Source organism: Canis lupus, chromosome 36, assembly GCF_003254725.2.
Source record: "Canis lupus dingo isolate Sandy chromosome 36, ASM325472v2, whole genome shotgun sequence".
Classification (NCBI taxonomy): Eukaryota; Metazoa; Chordata; class Mammalia; order Carnivora; family Canidae; genus Canis; species Canis lupus.
In genome coordinates this window covers 24,186,466-24,209,985 of record NC_064278.1, presented here as the reverse complement: position 1 = coordinate 24,209,985, position 23,520 = coordinate 24,186,466, and the positions used below count along the sequence as shown (strand labels likewise).

At 38.1% G+C, this 23,520-nt stretch overlaps 2 long non-coding RNA genes across 5 annotated transcripts in view; one reads left to right on the top strand and one right to left on the bottom strand.

Annotated features, from left to right (window-relative positions):
• The window catches only part of LOC112668198 (uncharacterized), a 150,123-nt gene that overhangs the window by 107,615 nt on the left and 18,988 nt on the right, over positions 1 to 23,520 (top strand). For 2 of the 4 annotated variants that reach the window (XR_007408772.1, XR_007408773.1), the window contains exons 3-4: positions 11,563 to 11,686; positions 21,648 to 21,798. This is a non-coding gene — a long non-coding RNA (uncharacterized LOC112668198). Of the gene's footprint in view, positions 1 to 4,795; positions 4,908 to 11,562; positions 11,687 to 14,245; positions 14,384 to 21,647; positions 21,799 to 23,520 lie in introns of all 4 variants that reach the window. The other 2 variants (XR_007408775.1, XR_007408774.1) reach the window with 2 other exon arrangements.
• The window catches only part of LOC112668199 (uncharacterized), a 160,574-nt gene that overhangs the window by 122,995 nt on the left and 14,059 nt on the right, over positions 1 to 23,520 (bottom strand). The gene's annotated exons all lie outside the window — the stretch shown is intronic.

Here is a 23,520-nt window from a genome sequence, read left to right as displayed (position 1 = left end):
TGTGGAGTTAGGAAGAACAAGGTTCAAATCCCAATCTTTCCACTTATTAGTTCTAGGACATTGGAGCGGTGATGCTCCTCTGTCTCCTTCCTACCAGTGAAGTGGGCTTACTCAATGCTACCTCCTAAAAGCCCTGTCAGTCAGGTTCCAGGCAGAAGGCGGAAACCTCACAGTTACCTGAACAGAGTGGGCTTAATATAAAAAATTACCAGCAGTACCAGGGGCCTGGGAGTTAGCAGAGGAGTGGCAAGTGAGTACAGAGAACTCTTTAGGAATGGCAAAGGCCATTTCTAAAGAGCAGCCAGTAGGGGAGGGCTGAGATTCAGCACCCAGGGAAGAACAGCGGGATTTGCAGGCCGCAAAGTGCATGAGGTGCTTCTCCCTTGGGGTTTGGCAGTACAGCTGTCTGACTGACTGGGTGCTGGGGAACGTTAGTGGCCACCGGTGCTGCTAGCAGGAGCCAAGTGCTAGGGAAGGTGCGCTCACTGCAATTGCCTGGCGAAGGGAGCAGGCCAGACCCAGGAAGAGAAACATTCCCTTCCTCCTTCAATGTCCCCCACCACTTCTACTGACAAAGTTTGACCTTGTGCTATTTTGTAAAGGAAAAATATTTAAAGAGTTTGGTTCTATTTTTTTTTTCACAACAGAGAATGAAGACTAGATTGGGGAGTTGAGAAGCAAATGAACTGATAAACAGCACATTCACACTAATGATCATATGAGGTATCGTAGGAAACATGTTTAATATGCTAACATTAAAGTGATTAATAGATGTCATACCATTATTATATTTTCTATGTATTTCATTCTAGGTTTTTTTTTTAAGATTTTATTTATTTATTGGGGGTGGGGGGAAGAATGAGCAGGGTGGAGGAGCAGAGGGAGAGGGAGAAGCAGACCCCCCTGAGCAGAGAACCCAATGCAGGGCTCGATCCCAACCCTGGGATCATGACTTGACCAAGGCAGATGATGCTTAATTGACTGAGCCACCCAGGCATCCCTCTAGTTGTTTTTGTTTTAAGACTTATTTATTTTAGAGAGCAAGAGTGTGCAAGCAGCAGGGGGCGGGGGTAGAGGGAGAGAGTCTCAAGCAGACTCCCTACTGAGTATGGAGACTACCGGAGGCTCAATCTCACCACCCTCAAATCATGACCTGAGCAGAAACCAAGAGTCAGCTGCTTAACCGACTGAGCCACCCAGGTGCTTCCAAGCTTAGGATTGTTAAATGTTCAAACAAAATATATTTCTTCATGAATAAAGACACTTTCCCATTGAAGCTTTGTCACTTTCCTTTTGCATCAAATGGAATTGTGCTGCTTTCTCATTAATCCTCAGTGTGCTTGGGAGGCAAGAGTATGGGATTACCTACCCCATTTTACATTGCCTTTACTTCTCATAATTGGTTTAATATCATGTTACTAAAACTGAGTTCCCTAGCTTTTATTTTTCTTATCGCTGACTAAATACTAGCAATTTTTGATCCCGAATCATAATATTTTGTTAATTTGGTACATGGATTTTTATGCTCCTTTATTTATGCTTTTTAGCCCTACTATCATGTGTTCTAGGGTCCCAGATCACTGATTAAAAGGTTAAACATTAGGGTTTTGTATTTGTTTCATTTGTCACCTCTACATCTGCATTCCTGACTGTTCTCCTAATCCAATCTTCATTTGTTGTAATAGTTGACTTCCACACTATGTTTATTTAGTGTTTCCACTCAGAATTAGTCTTTTATACAAACTTACATGTCTTGATCTCTCATTACATTAGATTTATAGCCTTTACCATTTTTTCCCTATTTCTTTTGAATTTTCCCTGTTTTTTAAACCTTTGAGCATACATGATTACTTCAGATCTTTGAAATGTCAACAGCCTATTTTTATTCTAGAAAATTTATTTTTTTTGGTATATAATAGTTATATAATACAAAGTTTAAGAGCCTCCTGTTGTCATATTTTTTGAACCATGAGGATGATCTTCAAATCTTTTCTCTATCATTAGTTCAATTCTCCTTCATATAAATAATTACTTTTTTTGTTACTGTTTTGGGTATTTCTGTCATGTCAATGAAGAGATTAGAGAATGAGATTAAAGGTATAGCACTCGTAGTAGTTCAGGGCAGATGACATATCAACCGAATTTACCTTTTCTTAAAAGACATTGTTTCATTACATTCCGGTCTTGTGTGAAATGTCTACTAAATACAGTCTTACGGGGAGATAATGGATTTGAAAAAGAATTGGATACTTCATATTTTACTTTGTCATGACTCTTACTTATAGTTGTTATAAAAATATTCTGAGGGTAAGATAAATAATTAATAATAAACATCAGAACCAATTCTAAGACTGGACACGGGAACCCTATAGTATATAATTTAAAACATTTCTGGATAATTTCCACAGTCATTTTTAAAAAGACACCTGGTCTTAACCTCTCTCTGGAATCTTAAACATTCTTAAGGCATCCCCTCTCCTTCAGATAGCTTTAGACCCAGCTACATTTGACTATTTACTGTCCCTTGATCAATTATCCTATTTCCATTGCTTTTGCTCCTGGTTTTTCTCTGAAGAACACTTCCACATTCTTGACTACTTCTCTAATTTCTGATTATACTTCAAGGTTAGCTCAAATCTTCCTATTTCCCTAAAACCTTCTCTGATCTTTCTTGCTGTCTCTTAAACTCTTACACAGTTTATCATTCCTATGGGTCTTGGTAGTTTTACAGATGACTTCATGGTCTTGTACTCTCATGTATCATTTCAGGTCTTCATGTGCCTTATCTTATATATGTGTTCTAAGGGCCAGATAAAAATACTAAGTCCATAACATTTTTTATAATTCATGGTAAGTGGTCAACAGCTATATGTTGATTCATTTAAACAAATGTTTGTTGAATTTGTATGTAGTACCTGCTGTCTATCACATGCTGCTTTGCTTTGGGGGAAAGAGAAGAAAGTATTCCTCTGTCTAGTAATGAGAAATATGCAAGTAAGTATGTGAAATAAATAACAGAACCCAGTCTACACCCAGTGTTCTGGAGAAATAGGACTCTGCTGTGCAAATCATGGAAGGTTTGGCAGAGGACCTAACATTTGAGTTGAATCTTATAACATAAGGGGATAGTTAACAAATTCTAGGCACAGGTAAAAAAAGGTGTGAAGATATTGCTGCCTCTAAAGCAATACCTCAGTTGTAACAGAGATTAAGTCTTAACTGAAATCATAAATTAAAGGTTTCTCCTTCATGAGACTAAAACCCGAAGAGCAGTGCATTCAGCATATTTTCCTTCAACTGGGAAACCCCATGTATTCCCATCTGAAACCATCTTGATCCTAAATATGTGTCGATACTGGCAAAATTCTAAGAGGTACAAGGTATCATTACAGTAGACGTAAGTTAATGCAGACTTAAGTCAAATTATCTTTCTTCAGGCAAACACAATTACTATCTCCTTTCCAAGATTTTATAAGGCTTAACACTAAATAGTAAAGTGTATTTTAATGTCAAAACATTTTCGAGATCTGTTAAGGTTAAATTAATTTTCAAAGCTTTTAATCCCGAATAAAATTGGAATAAGATTTTATTTTTTCTTAATGAATAAATATTATAGCTCTTGGTAACCCTGTGATATAGGCTCTTAATAAATGCCATGAATGCAAGTAGAAATTTGAGGCATAGTATCCCTAAACAACTTTCCACATAGCCACTCCTGCTACAGTGTTTGTAAATGCAGCTCTTCATGTAAATGCTAGATTAGACTGAATGGTGAATTTAAAACAAGTGGGTGCACTCACTGTGGCCCAAATTAAGTCTGTTCTAAAGTTGCTATAGCAACATTATCTGTACCAAATGTCCTGCTCTAAAAAATAATTGGAAACATTTCCTGTTATTTAGGGAAAAAATAAAATCACTATTAATTTTTTATATTCTACTACACAAACCATATTATTCTCATGCAAATATTTCTTTAGATCAGCAAAATTCATGAATAGGTATATGTAATTTTTATATGATTATAATAGCAAAATCAAGAAGAATGAAATTCATTTTCAGGCATAGTATGATATACCTAAGAGTAAGATACAGTATTTGAATAAAGATATTTTTCTTCTTTCTTGGTTAACACTTAAGATCAGAGAGCCATGAAGAGTTTCTTTGGGCTTTGTATATATGAGTTGTTTACCTATGGATCATGATTAAATTTCTGTAATATTTGGAATAAATTAGAGAACAGCTGAAGTTTTACTATTGATAGAATAGTAAACACATTCAAGCAACATAAAAACACATGACATTCAGGAAGCAGAAAGGTCTAAAATGTTTTATGAGGGTACCTCAAATAAACCAACGGAACCTATGTTTAGAGCCTGACCACAATAGCTACCTGATATAATAAAACTCCAGGCCCAGATGCATTTCTTTCTGAAAATGATTTTAAATCAAATCTATCAATAAATTGTTCCCATAAGAAAATATTAGGAAATGTTGTAACATTTAGGTAAAGCAAAGATTCACATAAAATGGAGGGTAAATAACCCCTACAATCAACATACTATTTATTGGCTATGTATTCAACATGTAATACGTTTCTTTTTTCCTTGAGTTTTGGAAAGGCACTTTCTCTCAATGTAATTTTAAAGTGCCATTTCATGCTTCATTATCTCTGAGTGGGAGTTGTAGTTTGTAGTTGGACCTCAGCTTCATTTGTGAATCATGGGTGGTACAGCTAAGTATATTTTTCGAAGCATTTGAGTGAAGTAAATAATACTTTTTCTTTTATATTTTTTAGGCTTTCCTATTTAACAACACTAGACTGCAAAATGAAAGTGGCATATTCTTGGAAACCAGATGAACATATATAAACTGCAACATTTTGGAGAATGCTTAAATTTATTTGCAAAGTAAAAATACTTTATTTGTTCAATCCTTGCCCCCACCCCTGTCACCAACTCCCATTGCTCTTTCTACCAGATGTCAATCATGCTGAATACCATGGAATAGCTCAAAGCAAATGTGAATAAAGAGGAAGATTCCCAGTTACTGGCTTTTGGTTTTAAAAAAATTTAAATAATAATGGTGGCAGCCAGCAGGTCCTTTCTCACCTCCTATAATAAATGCTGACCTGGGGATCCCTGGGTGGTGCAGTGTTTAGTGCCTGCCTTTGGCCCAGGGCGTGATCCTGGAGACCCGGGATTGAATCCCACGTCGGGCTCCTGGTGCAGCCTGCTTCTCCCTCTGCCTGTGTCTCTGCCTCTCTCTCTCTGTGTGACTATCATAAATAAATAAGAAATTTAAAAAAATTAAAAAAAAAATGCTGACCTGATTCTGAAAGTTGCAGCTTTGCCTACTATACACATATAAATGTGTAAGTGCATTCATCAGCTCAAAAAGAAACTTAAATTTGGCATGGAAACTGGGGGAAACTAGGATTGAATTAAACTTTTCCACCAGAGGGTCATGTTATGTCTGTTCAATATCAATTCCATTATAATTACAATTAAATTCATAATTAAGCTTTCCTTGTCACCCACCTCATAAATCCAGTTTATTTCTTCTATGTGTTCACCTGGTCTGAAATGTTCTCCTCTACATTTTTGCCAAATCATTCACATATTCTCTAAGAAGTCTTCCTTGATGGATGCCAGTCATTGTCATCCTTCACTGTTGTCATTTGTTTTAGACGAAGTGCTAGTCAAGGAGAATATTTAAGAGCTTGAATCCTGAGTCAAGTTCAACTCAAGTTCACATTCTGGCACAGGTGCTAGGTAAACCAAATTGACTAAATTAATTATGAGGGCCAGATGTGCACCAGACACTGTTATGGGTGCTGAGGTACAGCACTGAGTAAGGCAGACCAAAAGAACTATTCTTGAACTCATGTTTTAATAGTGCGAGAAGAGAGTGGGACATGGGGAGACAAGGAAAAATATAGACTGCATAAAAAATTTTATAAAGGAAGTAAGCAAAGTCCTGTGATACCAGATAAGTGGGGGCTCCTACCTACTAAAGTTGGAGCAAGGGTCATGAAAAGCCTGATGTTGAGACTTGAAGACTGAGATCAGGGGGAAAAAAGTATATTCCAGTCAGTGGAAAACAAGTGCCAACATGTTGAGCAGGATATAACGTTCAAGAAATAGAAAAGGCAGTGTGGCCAGAATATGGATTGGGGGAGGGTGGAGTAAGAGCTGTACTTGATAACAATGAAAACTATTAAAAGGGGTTTGAATTTTATTCTAAGATGGAGATTTAAAAAATGGTGACTTTGCTTGGCTGTCACACAGATTTTTAGAAAGCTGAATGGTATCTAAATATTTGAAGACTATGAAATGCATAAAATTCTAGAATATTATGCATGTGCATATATATGCTGTCCATGAACATTTGCCTAACTATTAAAAAATTGTGTCAACTCATTGTTTTCTTATCAACTCCAGTTGAATGCAATATTCTAGGTGACAGTCAGAACAAGGAAAGAAAATGTTCCTTGGATGCTACACCAAGTCACAGAAGCACCAGCACAGTGAGGTTCTCTTGCATACAGTGGTATTGACAAGAAGGATAGGTGAGGAAACAGATATCTGAGTCTGGAGCACAGTGGAGAAGTCAAGGCTGGTATTAGAAACTTGGGCATTATAAGAGTACAGATATTTGCAAATCTGAGGAATAAGATCACCTAAGAAGACAATAAAGATAGAATGGGGCCCCAAAGGAAGCCCTGGGTCATGCTAACATTTAAAAGTAAGTTTAGATAAAGGAACAGGTCTCATCAGAGGAGACTAATTAGGATCAGCAAAAGATCAGAAGGAAAAGAAATATTAAGGAAGACATGGTAATTGGTGAGCTTGAGTATTATGAAAATGGAGGCACTTTGGCTTGATTTGGCAACGTGAAGATACTTGTAGACCTTGACAAGAACCACTTCGATAGAAAGGTAGGAATAGGTTAAGTTGCAGTAAGTGAAGGAATGTGTGAGAAGTGAGGAAGCGGAGACGAGGGATGTAGTCAACTTGCTGGAGAAATTTTTCAGTGAAATTGGCTGTGAGGCAGCATGGAGGAATAGATAAAAAGATAAAAATAGAAAAAGATAGGGGATTCAAGGATCTTTTAGAAATGTTAGTGGCTTACTTACATGAATTTATTAAACATTTTCTATCTTGTGAAGGAGGAAAAATTAGCAAGAATACCTCCAATGGTTGCTATGAGAATTAAGAAGTGCCGTAAACAAAAGACTACATACAAGGTGCTTCATATGTTCTCTGTGAATGGTCATTGTTACCGTCATGTAGAAGTACACTCAGCACATTTACTCAATTTTTTCTTTTTGCTCTTCACTGTCCTATATTTAAGTAATTATATCATGTGCTAGGGGAGTAGATTTTGGGAAAGAATCATTAAACAGTAAACCGCTAAAAAAATAAAAAATAAAATAAATAAAAAGTAAACTGCTAATTAATTAATTATTCAACAATGGATACTAGTTCTGTGTTATGGTCATGTATGTGTATAAACGCGCCATAATCCATTCCCTTCCCTTTATTAGCGTACGCGAATTTCGGGAGTCTCAAATTACCCTTTCTTCTCACACCAACTCTAAGTTCAAGGTCCTCAAGACCATCTTTAAGTTAAATAATTTGCTAGAAGCACTCACAGAACTCAGATAGCAATTAGACTCATATACACACTTAATTACAGCCAAAGAATAGAGATTAAAATCAGCAGGGGGGGAACAAAAGCATGTGGGGAGGACCCAGGAGACACAAGGGCTGTGAAGCTTCCAGTCGCTTTCTCTCGGTGGAGTCACGTGCATAGAACCTGTTTCTCACAGCAACAATACGTGAAAATGCACATGGAATATTGCCAATCAGGAAAGCTCACCTGAGATTTGGTGTCTGAACTTCTTATAGTGGCTTGGTCATCACCCACGTGGCTAACCTTAGTCTCCAGTTCCTCCAGAGGTTAAGCTGATACCATATGGTCCAAGGCCTTTCACCACACATTGGATTTGTTAGCACAGATTATGGTATGGCCCAAGGCCCCAAGTAAACAGAATCATTCCAATCAGGGAGGATATTCTAAGGGTTTAGAGGTGAACTCCCAGGAACCAAGGCAAAGACCAGACTTCTCCTTGGCAAGGTTAATTCTTACAGCACAATTTATAACCCTAGTTGAGGAGGTAATATATAAAAGTACAAAATTTAAAATACCATACATAATTTAATAAGAGTTCATATCAACTGGGGATCCCTGGGGGGCTCAGCAGTTTAGTGCCTGCCTTTGGCTCAGGGTGTGATCCTGGTCCTGGGATCGAGTCCCACATCAAGCTCCTTGCATGGAGCCTGCTTCTCCCTCTGCCTGTGTCTCTGCCTCTGTCTCTCTGTGTCTCTCATGAATGAATGAATAAATAAATAAATAAATAAATAAATAAATAAATAAATAAATAAATAAAATCTTTGAAAAAAAATAGAGTTCACGTGTACCGTTGAGTGTCACGATGCTAGGACCCGTTTACATAATAAATAGTACTTACTGTAGATATTCAGAGAAAGAGAATTTGAGCTGAGTGGTAAGGGAAGGTGCCATAGAAAACGTCCCATTTGAAGTGGACCTTGAGAGATTATCTGGATTTGTTTTTTGCTTTTAAGATTTTATTTATAAGAGAGAGAGAGACAGAGAATGCATGCACACTAGAGGCAGGGGAGGGACAGAGGGAAAAGCAGATGCTCTGCTGAGCAAGGAGCCTCATGTGGGACTCAATCCCAGGACCCTGGGATTAGGACCTGAGTCAAAGGCAGACACTCAATCCACTGAGCCACCCAGGTGCCCACTTGTATTTGAACTGGCTGAAAGAGAAAAGGCACGCCTAGAAGGGTGAATAGAGGAAGGGGAGATATGGAAGTGTTACAGGATTTCTTTCTCTGGTGGTGCCCGTGGTTCTTGGTCGCACAGCTTTGAAGAATAAAGAGGTAGACCAGAGTGGTGGGCAGCAACGCAAGGTTTACTAAGCGATAGGAAAGCGATAGCACAAGGCTCCCAAAAAGGGAGGGGACCTGAGAGGCTTGCCACAGGAATTTCTAAGTCTAGGGGTTTTTATGGGGTTGTTGGAGGCCTATTTTAATCTGTTTATCCTCCATGTACCTGTCATCCTATTAGGTTTTTGTCAATCACGTGGGAAAGGGTGGAGGGCTCCTTCCAGGGTGGTATAAAATTCTCTTAAGGGTGGGTTCCTCTTAGGGTGGGGGGCCTCGTCCCTGCTTGCCCTTCTTCCAACTATTCTTCATCAGAGGCTGCTTCCCAGGGAGATGATAAGAAAGAGGGAGTAGAAAGTAAGACTGGAAAGGTAGTATATTCATTTTCTAAGGTTATCGCAACAAAGTCCCACAAACTGGGTGGGTCAAAACAAATTTATTCTTCCACAATTCAAGAGACCAGAAATCCAAAGTCAAAGTGTCTGCATGGTCAGTTCCTTACGGAGACTCTGCGGGAGAATCCATCCCATGGCTTTCTCCTAGCTTCAAGGAATTCTGGAAATTCTTGACGGTGCTTGTCTTGTAGATGCATCACTATTATCTGCCTCCACCACCCCATGGCCTTCTCCCTTTGTGTCTGTGTCTGTTTTCTCTTCTTAGAAGGACACTAGTCATTGGATAAGAGTCCACTCTGCTATGGTAAGACCTAGGGCCTCATTTTAACTAACTACATCTTTAAGGACCTTACTTCTGAATGAAGTCTTGTTCTGAGGTAGTAATTTGGGGCGTGCCGGTAACTCTTCAACCCAGTAGAGGTAGGATGTGAAAAATGTCGCCTAATGTACACTACCTTTTACAAACACTGTTACAAAAGCATAAACAACGCTGAGACTTTTTTTTTTTTTATGATAGTCACACAGAGAGAGAGAGAGAGAGAGAGAGAGGCAGAGACACAGGCAGAGGGAGAAGCAGGCTCCATGCACCGGGAGCCCGACGTGGGATTCGATCCCGGGTCTCCAGGATCGCGCCCTGGGCCAAAGGCAGGCGCTAAACCGCTGCGCCACCCAGGGATCCCTTTTTTTTCAAATTATTTTTTTATTATTTTTTATTTTTTATTTTTTTATTTTTTTATTTTATTTTAATTTTTTTATTTTAATTTTTTTTAAATGCTGAGTTTTAAACATAATTCAACATAATTCATTAAACATAATTCATTAAACAGGGTCTCTCACACTATTTTAATTGCTTTTTCCAAACACTAGAATACCTGATTTCACTGAGAAACACAATAGCCCTCAAGAGTAGAATTTATGTGTGGTGAGGGGGTAGGGGGTATACACTCCTCAAAATCTGAGATTGGGCTGTGAAGAGCATAACATTCATGTTGTCTGTACCATCTTCTAATATCTTTGCTAAAATTTTAGAACTGTCTTCTTTTTGAGGATGTGTAAGTTACTGCTATTCAGCATTTCATAACAATGGCAATATATTTTGAGTCAACATTTGAAACGCATTATTTGGTAAGGATGTTGGGGTTGCTTCCAGGTATATCGTGAGAGTGGCTTCTATTGGTTGAAAATAAAAGTATTGCCACTTTCAAAATATTGATGGCCAATGGAGAAAAGGGATAGACTATTTAAGGTCTAGGAAGTTTTAGAAAAACCCAGAAAATAGCCTTCCTGAGCCTCTAAAAGAACAATGATAACTGACTTGGAAAGATAAAATGGAATACATAAGAAAATATATTCAGTTTCTTAATATTGTTAGATAATTGATCAAGTTTTGGAACTGTGGTGAATTTTTTTTTCTCTTCAATTGAATTTTCCCAGCATTCTTCTAACAGAATTGAATGCAAAGCAAATGAGAAAGGCAACTTTATGAAGCCCTATCTTTGTCATAAATTTATTACAGTTCTCTAATAAAAACCTGTTTTAACTCAACTGAGGATTTCAGAAGGCTTTTCTCTTCTTGGAGAAAAGAAAAAAACCTTACACGTACTCAAAATTATGTGATGTTTTCCTTATTACATTAGCATTTGATTAGTTGGAATGCCTAATTCCTACTCTAGAGTAAAAAAGGGTCAATTAGGACTACATTTAAAAGAAGATGCATTATTATTGTCATGATCAATATCGTAAATCTCATCATTAAAACTGCCCGTGATTCTTCACATTTGACAATTTCTTTCTGTTCTGGTTTTGAGCATTAATATGCCAAGCCTACCAAGGTTGTCACTAGTAAAATCCATTCAAGTAGAGTCATTACCAGGTGAATAGTTAACTGGAATAGCTAACTGTGACAAGGGCTTCACTTTCACAAGGAATAATACATGCAGAAAAGCCCACAGGTTGGAAAGTCACTAGCATAAAACATGAATTCTGGGGCCCCCACCTGCCTCGTGGAGTGATCTTAGACAAATAACTTCTCCAAGCCCAGAGTCCCCATCTACACTGGGGACATTGTAGCATTGTTGGTAAAGCTTAGCAAAATATTTCCAGAAATATGCCCGCCACACACAGTAGTCACTTAATAAATATTTGTTCTTTCCTCTTTCTAATCCCTGACCACCCCTCTCAAATGGAAACACCAGCCGTCAAGGACATCACGAACATTCTGAAAACTACAAGTTGGTCAGAATTTATTGGAGCCTATGCTGAGGGTGATGAGGGGCCCACAGTGGAACTTCTCCATGGATCAGCGACAGCGACAATGTGGTAGGAACATAAATTACTATAATCGTTTATGATTTAACACACGGATGGAAAAAAAATACCCAGTATTTACTGAGAGCGGGTATAGTCTTCGCCCTTATACTTATTCACTGAATTCCTCCTATGTCAGTCTTATGAAGTGAAATAAATAATTCTTTGTAGAAAAGGCAACTGAGGTTGGGAAGGCTGCTGCAACTTGCCTCGGGCCATATATAGTCTATAGCAGCACAGAAACGATACGCTGTTTGATATAACTTCGCTGAACACAGTGACTCACACTGATGGATATCAGTAAGTTGTCTGCTCTTTATGTCAAAGAATAGCGAGATCAAACTCTTTGATTCATAAATCATCCTTCAATCTACGGCAAGCCCAGAAATCTGAAGGAATGCAGATACTATAACAGAGTAATAAAATACCGACATTGACTTCAGAGTCAGACGGTTCTGGGTTTGAATCTGGACTCCACCACTTTGTATCTATGTGTCACTGGAAAATTATTAACCTTCTAAAGCTTCATTTCCTCGTTCAAAAATAAGGATGATAATGTCACCTACTTTGCAGAGTTGTTTACGGATTATTTGGAATCATGCCTCTAAAATGCTTAAGACAGCGTCTGGCATATAATAATAAATTTATTTTTAGTCGTAATAAGATCCTGCGGTCTTAAAGTGTTTCACAAAGTTTGAATTAATAACTTCTTGCACCAGGTTCCCTGGAGATCTTGTTAAATAAGAAGATTCCTGGGGCTTGCTCCACACCTCATGAATCAGAACACCTGGGCAGCGGGAATTTGCTCAGATATAGCTGATCTCAGATCCTGATGCTATCCATCATTCACTACTCTTCTCATGATAACCATTGCCCAATTTCCATCTGGGGGACTATACCTTCCCCTTCTCCCCTGCCCCCCACTATTTTTACTTCTAGAGGAGTATCTGACTTATCTCACTGGTGCCTGACTGTTATTTCCCTGGCTACAGAGACTGAGACCTATCTATCCCAATCAGAGGCGATGTGATATATTTAGGCTTTTGCTGGAATGCTAGGACAAACAGAAGCACTCCCCACTGTGGGATACAGGAGCTGAAAGGATGTCGTACTGGGAATGTTGGCAACCATCTTGTGACCATCAGGCAGGGTGGCTATTTGAGAATGAAATCAGAGGAAGCAGAGCCAAAAGATAGAGACAAAAGACTCAAAGTTATGGTGTTACTTGCACCTCTGGTGTAGCTATCCTGAAAGCCAGATTAATTCCTATACTTTTCAATTATAGACCCAACAGATTCCCTTTTTGGTTACACTTTTTTGGGTTATGTTTTTGTTGTTGTTGTTGTTGTTGTTGTTACATGCCACCAAAGGACATAACAAATCGGGTAATAATACATGCAACTCTTTTGTCAAAAGCTCACTAGCTAGGTCTTCATTCCACATCCCTGCATCCTTCACATACTGGGCTCGGCCACACGTGGGCCTTCAGAATTCTTTTTGCTTAAGCTTGAGGCAAGGTAAATGGCCTCCTGGATTTCTCTTCTTTGAGCTGATACCTGGATCTTGGCCTTCTAAGACATGTAAAATATATCTAAAAACACACCAACTCTGTTACTTTGACTGAAACTTGATCCTGCAGGTCAGAGGTATAAATTCAAACGCGTAAAGGAGCCAGGGAGGAAAAATGATTAAATAAAACAGGCTAGAGGTCCACGGAAAAAAAAAGGCAAATCTGATATTAAATGGCCAGCCTCATTGTTAACGAGGCAATGGGGAATAGGGAGACTAGAGTATTTGGGGGCTCTTGCTTCCTTTAGAAGGAGCAGCTGCTACCTAGCTCCAGCCAAAAGTTGCAATGGGGGAGATGCGGTTCTAGTATTACCAGAGTAGTGAGGCATCCGGAATTTTATATGAAATCTTCTGAATTTTAAACATCAGCAACTGATCGAGATTTCTGGCACATACTGTGCAAGCTGACACAGTGGGGGCCAAACTACCAGTACACATGGGGCCCCTGTTATCTCCTCAGTAGACCTTTCAAGAGAGGGCAGAGGAGAGACTTATTGGGGAGACTTTCACAAATATGCTGTAACCCCAAGTCCATCTGCAGACACATAGGAGAGAAGAAAAAGATCTATGACCAAATACAGCAAGCAGAAGAGAAATGTTTATCCATAGATTAGTTTGGTGGCTGTCATTTGGGATTCTTACAAGTGCATTATGCTCTTAACTCCTATAAGATTTTCTTCTTTTCTTCCTCTTGGGAGGCAGGAAGACTTTTTTTTTTCCCCGAGAAATAAGGTTGTGTTGCTAACAGAGTCTATGCACTTGTTTTCTTATTTTTCCCTTCTTAAAGCTGGTAGGCTTTTCTGGTTTCTTGCTCTCCAGAAGGCATGATTACCCAGAAGTCTGGCCCCAGATGAGTACTGAATTGACCTTAACGATTCTAAAGAGAAACAGTAACTTGAGTCCATATGATTAATAAATTATGTTTATATATGCTTTCGACACAGGCTTATCTAAACTGTGGTAATCTCCTCTTACTCAACACATATTCATTCCATTTTTTAGGTTTCCAGACATCTGGCAGGACCCAGAGAATGAATGATATGAATAAAAAAAATAAAAGTCTTTCTAATTCAGTCCTTCAAGATTGAGAAGCCCATGAAAATTCACAACGCATGGCCTTCTCCATCTAAACATGTATAGGTAAGAGTAAGCTAAAATGAACATCTAAGAAAGCCAAGAAAGGAAAAGAAGGACTCCAAAAAGATTAACATAAAGCCTTTGGTGTACGAAGTGGCTATGTCCCCGCTTTTGTACTAATGAGGAAGTGCAGAGATATATCTCATGGTTGCCCAGCTCCCAATAGTCCACTTCTAACCCTAACTACCATCTCAATCCTTATCAGATACAATATTCAGGATCCTGAGCTACTACTCGAATTTCTAATTTCTGGGCTACTGTTCTAGTTCCATTTATCCCAGGGAAATCAAGAAAAGTGGGGAATTAACAGAGAGCTATTTCTTAGGTTATCAGGGAAGGTACCTGTTCTAGGAGTAAATATTTACTATCTTCCTGACTAGCTAGTGGGGTGTTTAGAAAAAAAAAAAATCAACATAAACTGAAGATGCAAGGAAGATGGGACTGGAACCCAAACAAGAGCTTATTGGCTTGCTGGCAAAACATGTATAAAATTACTAGCCACTGAGTAGGGCATCTCCCAAACTAAATAAACCAAAGTTCTAATTCTATACTACAACTTGGATAGTTTTGTCTTCCCCAAGATGGCTAGGTCATATGAAAGAGCGTGGTAAATGTTGCTAATGCTTACAAATATCTGGTTCTTTTTTCATTCCTACTACCTGAAAGGCTATAATTTTCAGGGTTAGGTAGGTCATGTGACTAGCTCTGAGCAATGGAAAGAAGCATGGAAGAGGTCTTTATAAACTTTTTTCTCTTTAAAAAAACAAAAACCAAACCAACCAAACAAACAAAACCAAGACCACATATCCCAGATGATATAGGTTTGGTTGGTAGAGCTGCCATCAGCCTGCAGTCCTGATTGACCATATGGAGGAAAGCCCTGTGTTGACCCAAAATAAGCATGTAACATAGGCAAAGAACAAGCATTAGTTAATTTTAGGCCGTGGGATTTCAGGGTGAATTTTTACTGCAGCATAGCGTAGTCTACCCTGATTTGTGAAAAGGGATGCCAACTAGGCAAGGAGATTGCCTTATCTCTGGAGCTAGGGGAAAGAAATGAGAAGCAGGGAAGGCAGCTAGCTGTAAGCTCTCCTATCTTCCTTCTGTCCTCCTGCCTTCCTTTAATCCTTGTTCTCCACATACAAAAAAATGCACGCATCCTGTCAATTTTCAGTTCTATATTCACACATATGCCAACTTTATAAAATGAAAATAACTGGGAAAACACATAAAGTACACAGCTTAGTCTTGTGCATAATTTAAACATTTAAAAAATTTTATGTATTCAAATGCATTCATGAAGGGAGACATTAGCATGAAAAGCAGATGAGAAGTTGGTTTTTAGTTCTCCTAGTCTTACTGTTCTTTGCCAAACATTTTTCTTGATAGCTCATACCTATCTCCTCTTCTCTTCCAAAGATATCCATGGTCCTGGAAACTTTTTCTACCCTGTTAAAATCTACACTCAGAAAACAGTGTATTAAACTCATTCACTCGCTTAGTCTTTAACGCAGCTTGTGTGTGACATGTGTTAGACACATGTCAAGGGACTTCCAGGTTAGTGAAAGCTAACCTGCAAATAAATTCCTTGCAAAGTGAAGTGTGTGATATAGACATCTGCAGAAGAGGAGGGACTTGGAGAAACAAGCGCATATGACGTGATGGTCTTGGGATGTCAAGAAAAGATTTACTGAGAAAGATGTGGTGATGTTACTATCTTTATTTTTTTAAGATTTATTTATTTATCCTAGAGAGAGAGAAAGAGAGAGCGAGAGCCAGCACAGAGGGCAGAGGAAGAGGGAGAAAGAGTCTCAAGCAGACTCTGCTGAGTGCAGAGCCCAATGTGGGGCTCAATTCCACAACCCTGAGATCAGACCTGAACTGAAACCAAGAGTTGGATGCTCAATTGATGGCACCACCAAGGCACACCTGACTTTTGCTCTTTAAAAGACTTTTGCGGGCAGCCCAGGGGGCTCAGCAGTTTAGTGCCGCCTTCAGCCCAGGGCGTGATCCTGCAGACCCGGGATCGAGTCCCATGTCAGGCTCCCTGCATGGAGCCTGCTTCTCCCTCTGCTTGTGTCTCTTCCTCCCTCTCTCTGTGTGTCTCTCATGAATAGATAAATAAAATCTTTAAAAAAATTAATAAAAGACTTTTGCTAGAGATATTCTAGTGAATTAGAAATTAGAGGCAGAGAACTACATTAGGCAAGAGGCAATGGATTCATAAACTAGGACAGCTATGAAGAGGAATGGAGAAAAGATTTGTGGCAGAGATAGTAGGAAGTGGACACTAATTTGGATTTGAGGATTAAAGAAGATGGAGCAGTCTAGGGATATTCCAGATAAGGAGTCAGTGAATTAGGTCTGTAAATGGGCTAGCTGATAAATATTTTAGACTCTGTGAGTCATATACAGCCTCTTATATAGTCTTTATTTTGTATAATCTTTTAAAAATGTAAAGCCCATTCTTTGTTTGAGGTATGGATTTGACTCATAGGCCATAGTTTTGCCAACCCACTTTTTAAGTTAGGATACCCCAAGGGGGATATCTTGAGTTAGATAAGAGGAGAGAAGGGTCAGTCTGAAAAGGAAACTGAAAAGTATGGGCTAATACTATTAATTAGTTCACTTTCATCATAAGTAGAAAAGCTTTTTCAATAATACTGAAATTTTGGCATACTAATTGAATTTACCTTTGTTATAAAATCTGTTTTTACAACACATTCTTTATTTTGGAAAATAAACCTTTCGATTCATTACTCTTGTAGTGTTTAAAACAAAAAATAATTTTTTTTTATAGATTTTAACTCTTATTTGCCCAGTACATGCTTTGTGTTGTATTTGTCAGCTTTTGGCTATAATATCCTAAATACTTGGAATTGAGAAAATAGGTTTCTTCAATTATAACATTTATGTAGAACCACAAAAGACCCTGAATAGCCAAGCAATCCTGAGAAAAAAGAATGAAGCTGGATGTATAACCCTTCTGGATTTCAAACTATACTACAAAGCCATAGTAATAAAAACATTATGGTACTGGCACAAAGATAGATGTATAGGCCAATACAATGGAATGGAAAGCCTAGAATTAAATCCTAGTATATTGGTCAATTAATCCTGGACAAGAGAGCCAAAAAACACCCAATGAGGAAAGGATAGGCTCTTCAACTAATGGTGCTGGGAAAACTGGAAAAAAAAAAATCCATCTAAAACAATGAAATTGGACTCCTATCTCACACCAGTTACAAAAATTAACTTCAAATGTAGCAAAGACTTAAATATAAGACCTACTACCATGAAACTCCTAGAAGAAAATGTAGAGAAGGCACTCACTGATTTCATCTTGGCTATGATTTTTTTTTTTTTTTTTGGACATGACACCAAAAGCACAAACAACAAAAGTAAATATTAACAAATAGAACTACATTGAATTCAAAATCTTCTGCATAGCAAAACAAACAATAAAGCTAAAAGCCTATGGAATGGAAAAAAAATTTCAAACTATATATTGGATAAAGGATTAATATCCAAAATATATAAAGAACTTCTACAACTTAATGACAATAAACAATGACTTAAAAAATGGGCAGAAGAAAAAAATAGACATTTTTTCCAAAGAAGACATCAAAATGGCCAACAGGCACTTGAGGAGATGTTCATCATCCTTAATCATAAGGGAAATGCAAATCAAAATCACAGTGAATTATTACCTCACACCTGTTAGAATGGCTATTATCAAGAAAACAAGAGACAACGGGTGCTGGTGAAGATATGGTAAAAAGGAAATCCTTACACGTTGTTGGGGGGAACATAAATTAGTCCAATCACTATGGAAAATAATATGGCGGTTCCTCCAAAAATTCCTAAAAGATCTGCCATATCATCCAGCAATCCTATTTATGGGTATTATGTAGAGTATATACACAATAGAATGTTATTCAGCCATGAGAAAGGAGGTTATCCTGCCATTTGTGACACCTACATGGGCCTTGAGCATTATGTTAAGTGAGATAAGTCAGAGAAAGACAAGTAGTACATGATATCATGCATACGTGGAATCTAAAAAAAGTCAAACCTGTAAACAAAACAACAAAATAAAACAGAGCAAAATGGTGGTTTCCAGGGGATGGAAGGTGAGGGAGTAAGATTGATGGTGTTAAAGGGTACAAATCTGTAACAAATACTAAATAAGCCACAAAGATCTAATATAAAGTATATTGAATATAGACAATTACAGGTATGTGATGTGCTAAATACCATTATAATAGCAACCATATTACAATGTATCAAAGAAACTCTGTACACCTTAAATTTATACAAGACTACATGTTAAATTTATCCATTAAAAAAAGTTCCAGCTTTTGTCATTGTTCACATTGCTTACTTTTTTGGGATACTTGTAGTCTAAAGAAATAAACAGGTAAAAATAATAATAATAAATAATAATAAAGTAAATGCAATGTGAGATCTTGAATAAGATCTGGGAACATACACACAAAAAGGATATTCATTAAAAAACTGGTGAAACTAAAAATGGTGTACAATTAATATGATTGTACCAAAGCTAATTTTCTGGTTTTGGTAATTGTGCTATAGTTATGTAAAATGTTTACATTAGAAAAATCTTATGTTACCCTTGCAATTTTCTATAAGTCTAAAATGAGTTCAAAATAAAAAGTTTAAAAGTAAGAAAAAAAAAAAGAATATAGCGCTCTTTTTACAAAGCCATAACACATTATATTCTTTAACAGTAGGTGCTTTTTGGCTTGATGTACAGCAGGTTCTCAACACACATTATTTGAGTCAATAATGATATCTATTGAAAAGTAAATTTCTGTTCATATGGGATATAATCATGAGTTTCACAAGGCTTAGAAGTTTTTTTCAGATTTGGGAGTATATAAATCAGTTAGGAATGCTTTTCAATACTATCTGAATTTTTACATTTGGTTTAAAAGATGAGGACCAAGAAATGTGTTGGTTTTTTTTATGTCCTAAATAGAATTTCTAGGCCTTCAATTATAGAAAACTGCTTATTTTTTAAAATTATTTTTAGAATGAGCATACACATGGGCACATACCATTAATTCCTGTTTATCTGAGGGTGGATCAAATCGTTTATGGAGTAATGGGTTTGTAGATTAGCCTGTTTCCAGATGGAGGTGATTAACATACAGCAGAGATTTGGGATTAGGTCAGTTCCCCTATAGAGGCATATAATAAAGCCCTGGGGCATTAGTCCTGATGATCAGTTCCCCAGGAGTTGGAGGACAGGATTCCAGGTCTGGAGTCCCACAATCACACTTGATCTACTCTATTAACAGCCCTAGCCAAAGTTTGGCTCCTTAGCTCCTGCACCTTGGAGAGCTGTCCTTCAACTCCAATGTCATAATTACTTAATCATTTAGCCTCACTGGAAAATGAGATCTTTTCAGATGCCAGCTGTGCATTATCCAATGTTTGATCTGCAAACTGGCTTTTCTACTTTGAGGCAGTAAAGAGGTGACTGTATTTAAACTAGTGTGGTTTTGGATTATCTGTAACTTAGTTTCCACCCACCCTCCAAGATGATCTCTGATAATCAAGTATTGACTGTCATTATATGTCATTCCCCAAATCTCCTCAAAAATATAAATATAAATTTCCCAGCATTTTGACCAGTTCTATCTTCCAAAATATTCATCTCATTTCAGGGATCCTATGATATAGTTTTATTTGTTTTCCATGTGATACTGCTGTGGCAATTGAAATTGTCCAATTCACAAAGTCTGTGGCTCTAATACTCAATTCCAAACAAACAAACAAACAAACAAACAAACAAACAAAAAAACGGGGGGAAAATTTAGATCTTCACCTAGAGAAAGGTTTCCAAATGCTTAGAGCTACCTGAATATTAGTATATTAATTATGTACTCCAGAACTGTTCACTTTGAAACATCTTCCATATCTTTTAACTTTTTACTGCATTCTTTAATTCTAAGACAGCAAAGCAATACATATAAAAGAGCTTAAGAAAAGTTGAAAAAAAAAAAGCCCCACACATACCAAATAAAGAGACTTGTTATTATAAGCTAAAATCTACAAGTGCTTTATCCTTTCAATACCAGAAGAAGGATGAGCAGAATGGGTTAGTGAGAAGGAAGTATCAAAAAGACCTAGGGAGGGGTACCTGGGTGGCTCAATTGATGAAGTGGCTGCCTTCAGCTCCAGTCATGATCTCAGGATCCTGGGATTGGGCCCCACATTGGGCTCCCTGCTCGGCTGGGAGCCTGCTTTTCCCTCTCTCTCTGCCACTCATGTTTGCTCGTATTCTCTCTCTCTCAAATAATTAAATAAATTCTTAAAAAAAAAAAAAAAGAAGGAAGAAAGAAAGATCTAGGGAAGAAGCAATATAAGAATCTAAGTGTGGAAGAAACTAAATGGAAGAAAAGAAAGAAAAAAGAAGAAAGAAAGAAAGAAAGAAAGAAAGAAAGAAAGAAAGAAAGAAAGAAAGAAAGAAAGAAAGAAAGAAAGAAAGAAAAAGAAACTTAGGGTTCTTGCTGGCCTCATTCCAAGCTGTATGCCTTTGTTTTTCAATATTTTGTACCCTGGAGTAGAAAAAATACTGGTATCTCTCTGAAGGCTGGAGGCAAGTCACACAGAATCACACAAAGTACTCATACCTTTCTGAACTAAAGCCATGGGGGGTGAAAACAGAATAACCCTTATTCTTTTTAGGTATTTCCAAAATGAGTTACATTGTTATAGTTTCTCCTTAGATCTTGGGGAGATCCATGCAGGTGAACCTTGGAGAAGGTATTAATTGTCACAGCTGTCAGTCTGCATGTACCATGTTATATCTGGTACCATGTTTTAAATCATAGCTCAGGAGCACATGGGGGGCTCAGTTGGTTAAGTGTCCCCAACTCTTGATGTCAGCTCGGATCATGATCTCAGGGTCCTGGGATAGAGCCCCACGCTGGGCTCCTTACTCAGTGGGAAATTTGCTTATGATGCTCTCTCTCTGCCTTTACATTTCCCCCTTGCTCTCTCTCTTTCTCTCTCAAAGAAATAAGTAAATCTTAAAAAAAAAATAAATCAGCTCAGTGAGCCAAGTTTACCATTGGAATACCTCTAGCTCCCTGTTCATGGCTAAACATTTTGTTTTCCTTCTCAATCCCTTAAATTTAAGTGTTTAAACATAAAATGAAATGAAAGGGACTGAGACAGAGTATGTAATCAATAAATAGAATCCCTTCTTTTTCTGCTCTTTTATCCCCTTATCCAGGGCCTTCAACTTCTAGGCTTCCTCTTGGATGCCCAGAGCTCCAAGAGTGCTGTTCTATGGAGCCCAGGAAGCTGCCACACCCCAAGGCTCTACCCATCTCCTCCTCAACTTCAGAACCTGCATGTCTCTGGAAGTCATTAAAGCTCTTCAGGTACGCCAGCTCTCTCCGCCCAGGCATTATCCTTGCACTCAGTAAGTTCACATGACTAGCTCTCGTTATAAGGTTGGGAGTAGAAGCAAGAGGTATCTCTTCCAGGCCAAGGCACTGAATTACTAATGCAAGACCCTCTAGGGTGCTTTTTGGTCAGACTCTAGCGACCTGTAATGTTTGAGATAGTGATTACTCTATTAACCCAAATCCCAGAATGAAGAAATGTGGAGCAGAGCTCCAGCTCAACTGCAAAAGGCATGATGTGAAAATGAGAGATAAACTATTGTTTTCAGAAACCAGTAACTTTGGGAGATACGTTGTTTTGTGTGTGTGTGTGTGTGTATGTAGCATAACCTCACGCATACTGTGACTGACACAGCATCTGGTACTTCTCCCTCCCATCAGAATACATGAAAAGATGGACCCCTCGAGGGCAGAGACTATCCATATTGTCATGTTCCCTTGGGTTGTATCAGGGCCTTTGCAGTGCCTAAGGTATGGGCAATAATCTACAAATATTTGTTAATTCTAAAAATAAATGAGACTCTACTTCTGGTGATGGTGACAGTAGGTTGTAATGGGGTAAATAGAGGTAGTTACTCCTGCTAATGAATCACAGCTCTCTCTATTAGCTAAGTCATAGGTTTTTGTTCCCAGTACTACTTAATGGTGGTTGCATCTAGATGCATTGGAAGGCTGGCATATGAGGTGATTTAGTTAGATCTGAGCTCTTTCCGAAAATGTCACTTGGGCAGCTGCCTGGCCATCCTCATCAGAAGAAGGACTCCAAATCTGTTTCAGACTAGATATGAGTTATTGAGGGCACTATTTGTCACCCTGAAGACAGATAGAGCTGGATTGAGCCTTGGTAGTTGCCTTTATTAAGGCTTAGCTGATTAAACTGATCATTCCCCTTGTGGTTACCCAACCTGTACTTAATTATAACTTATTTGAATCTTAGGAGAGATTCTAGCGGTGACTTACTAAGGTCATTTTCACTTTCTTTAACTTCCCCCACTTTTTTTGTTTTATGACTTTTGAGAAAATAGAAAAGCTTCATTTATTTTGTCATCTGGCATTTACCTCTTCAAAAATACTTTCCGAAATGCCTGCAAAAAGGGAAGCTTTTATATAATAGATACACTGCTGCGTGATTATAGTCCCTACATGCCAAAATCAATTAAGAGAAGGATGAACGTCTTTGACCACGAGCTAGGTTGAGAATTCCATGGCAGGCTGGTGCTGAAAGAGAGAAGCTAGAAATATGTAAGGATATTTCTCAGAAGCTAATCAGGCTGAGCTAGACCTTGAGAGTCATCCAATGGTAACACCCAAAGGTCATGTCAAATGGGTTCTAGCCAGGCCACTGAAAATGGGTCAGGATAGTATTAGTGTAAGGAGGTGGTAATCAATGACCTGGAAAGTGGGTGACAGGGAGGAGGTCCTAAGGGGTATCTCACTACTTGTCTAGATAGCAACCCTATAATAATAGCTCAACAAACTCTTAGGAGAGAAAATAGAAATGGAGGCTGAGAAGGTAGAGTGAGGACCTCCAGCTCTGTAAAGCACTGGGTTTTAGCTGATAGCAGCCAAAACTGAAAACAAATAGACCTAGATAACCATCCCATGGGAAAGTTACATTACATTAGTTCTTTATAATAGTTTATTTTCTTACCATTGAAAAGATAAGAGTGGTGGGAGATAGATGTAGGGATTGGTGGC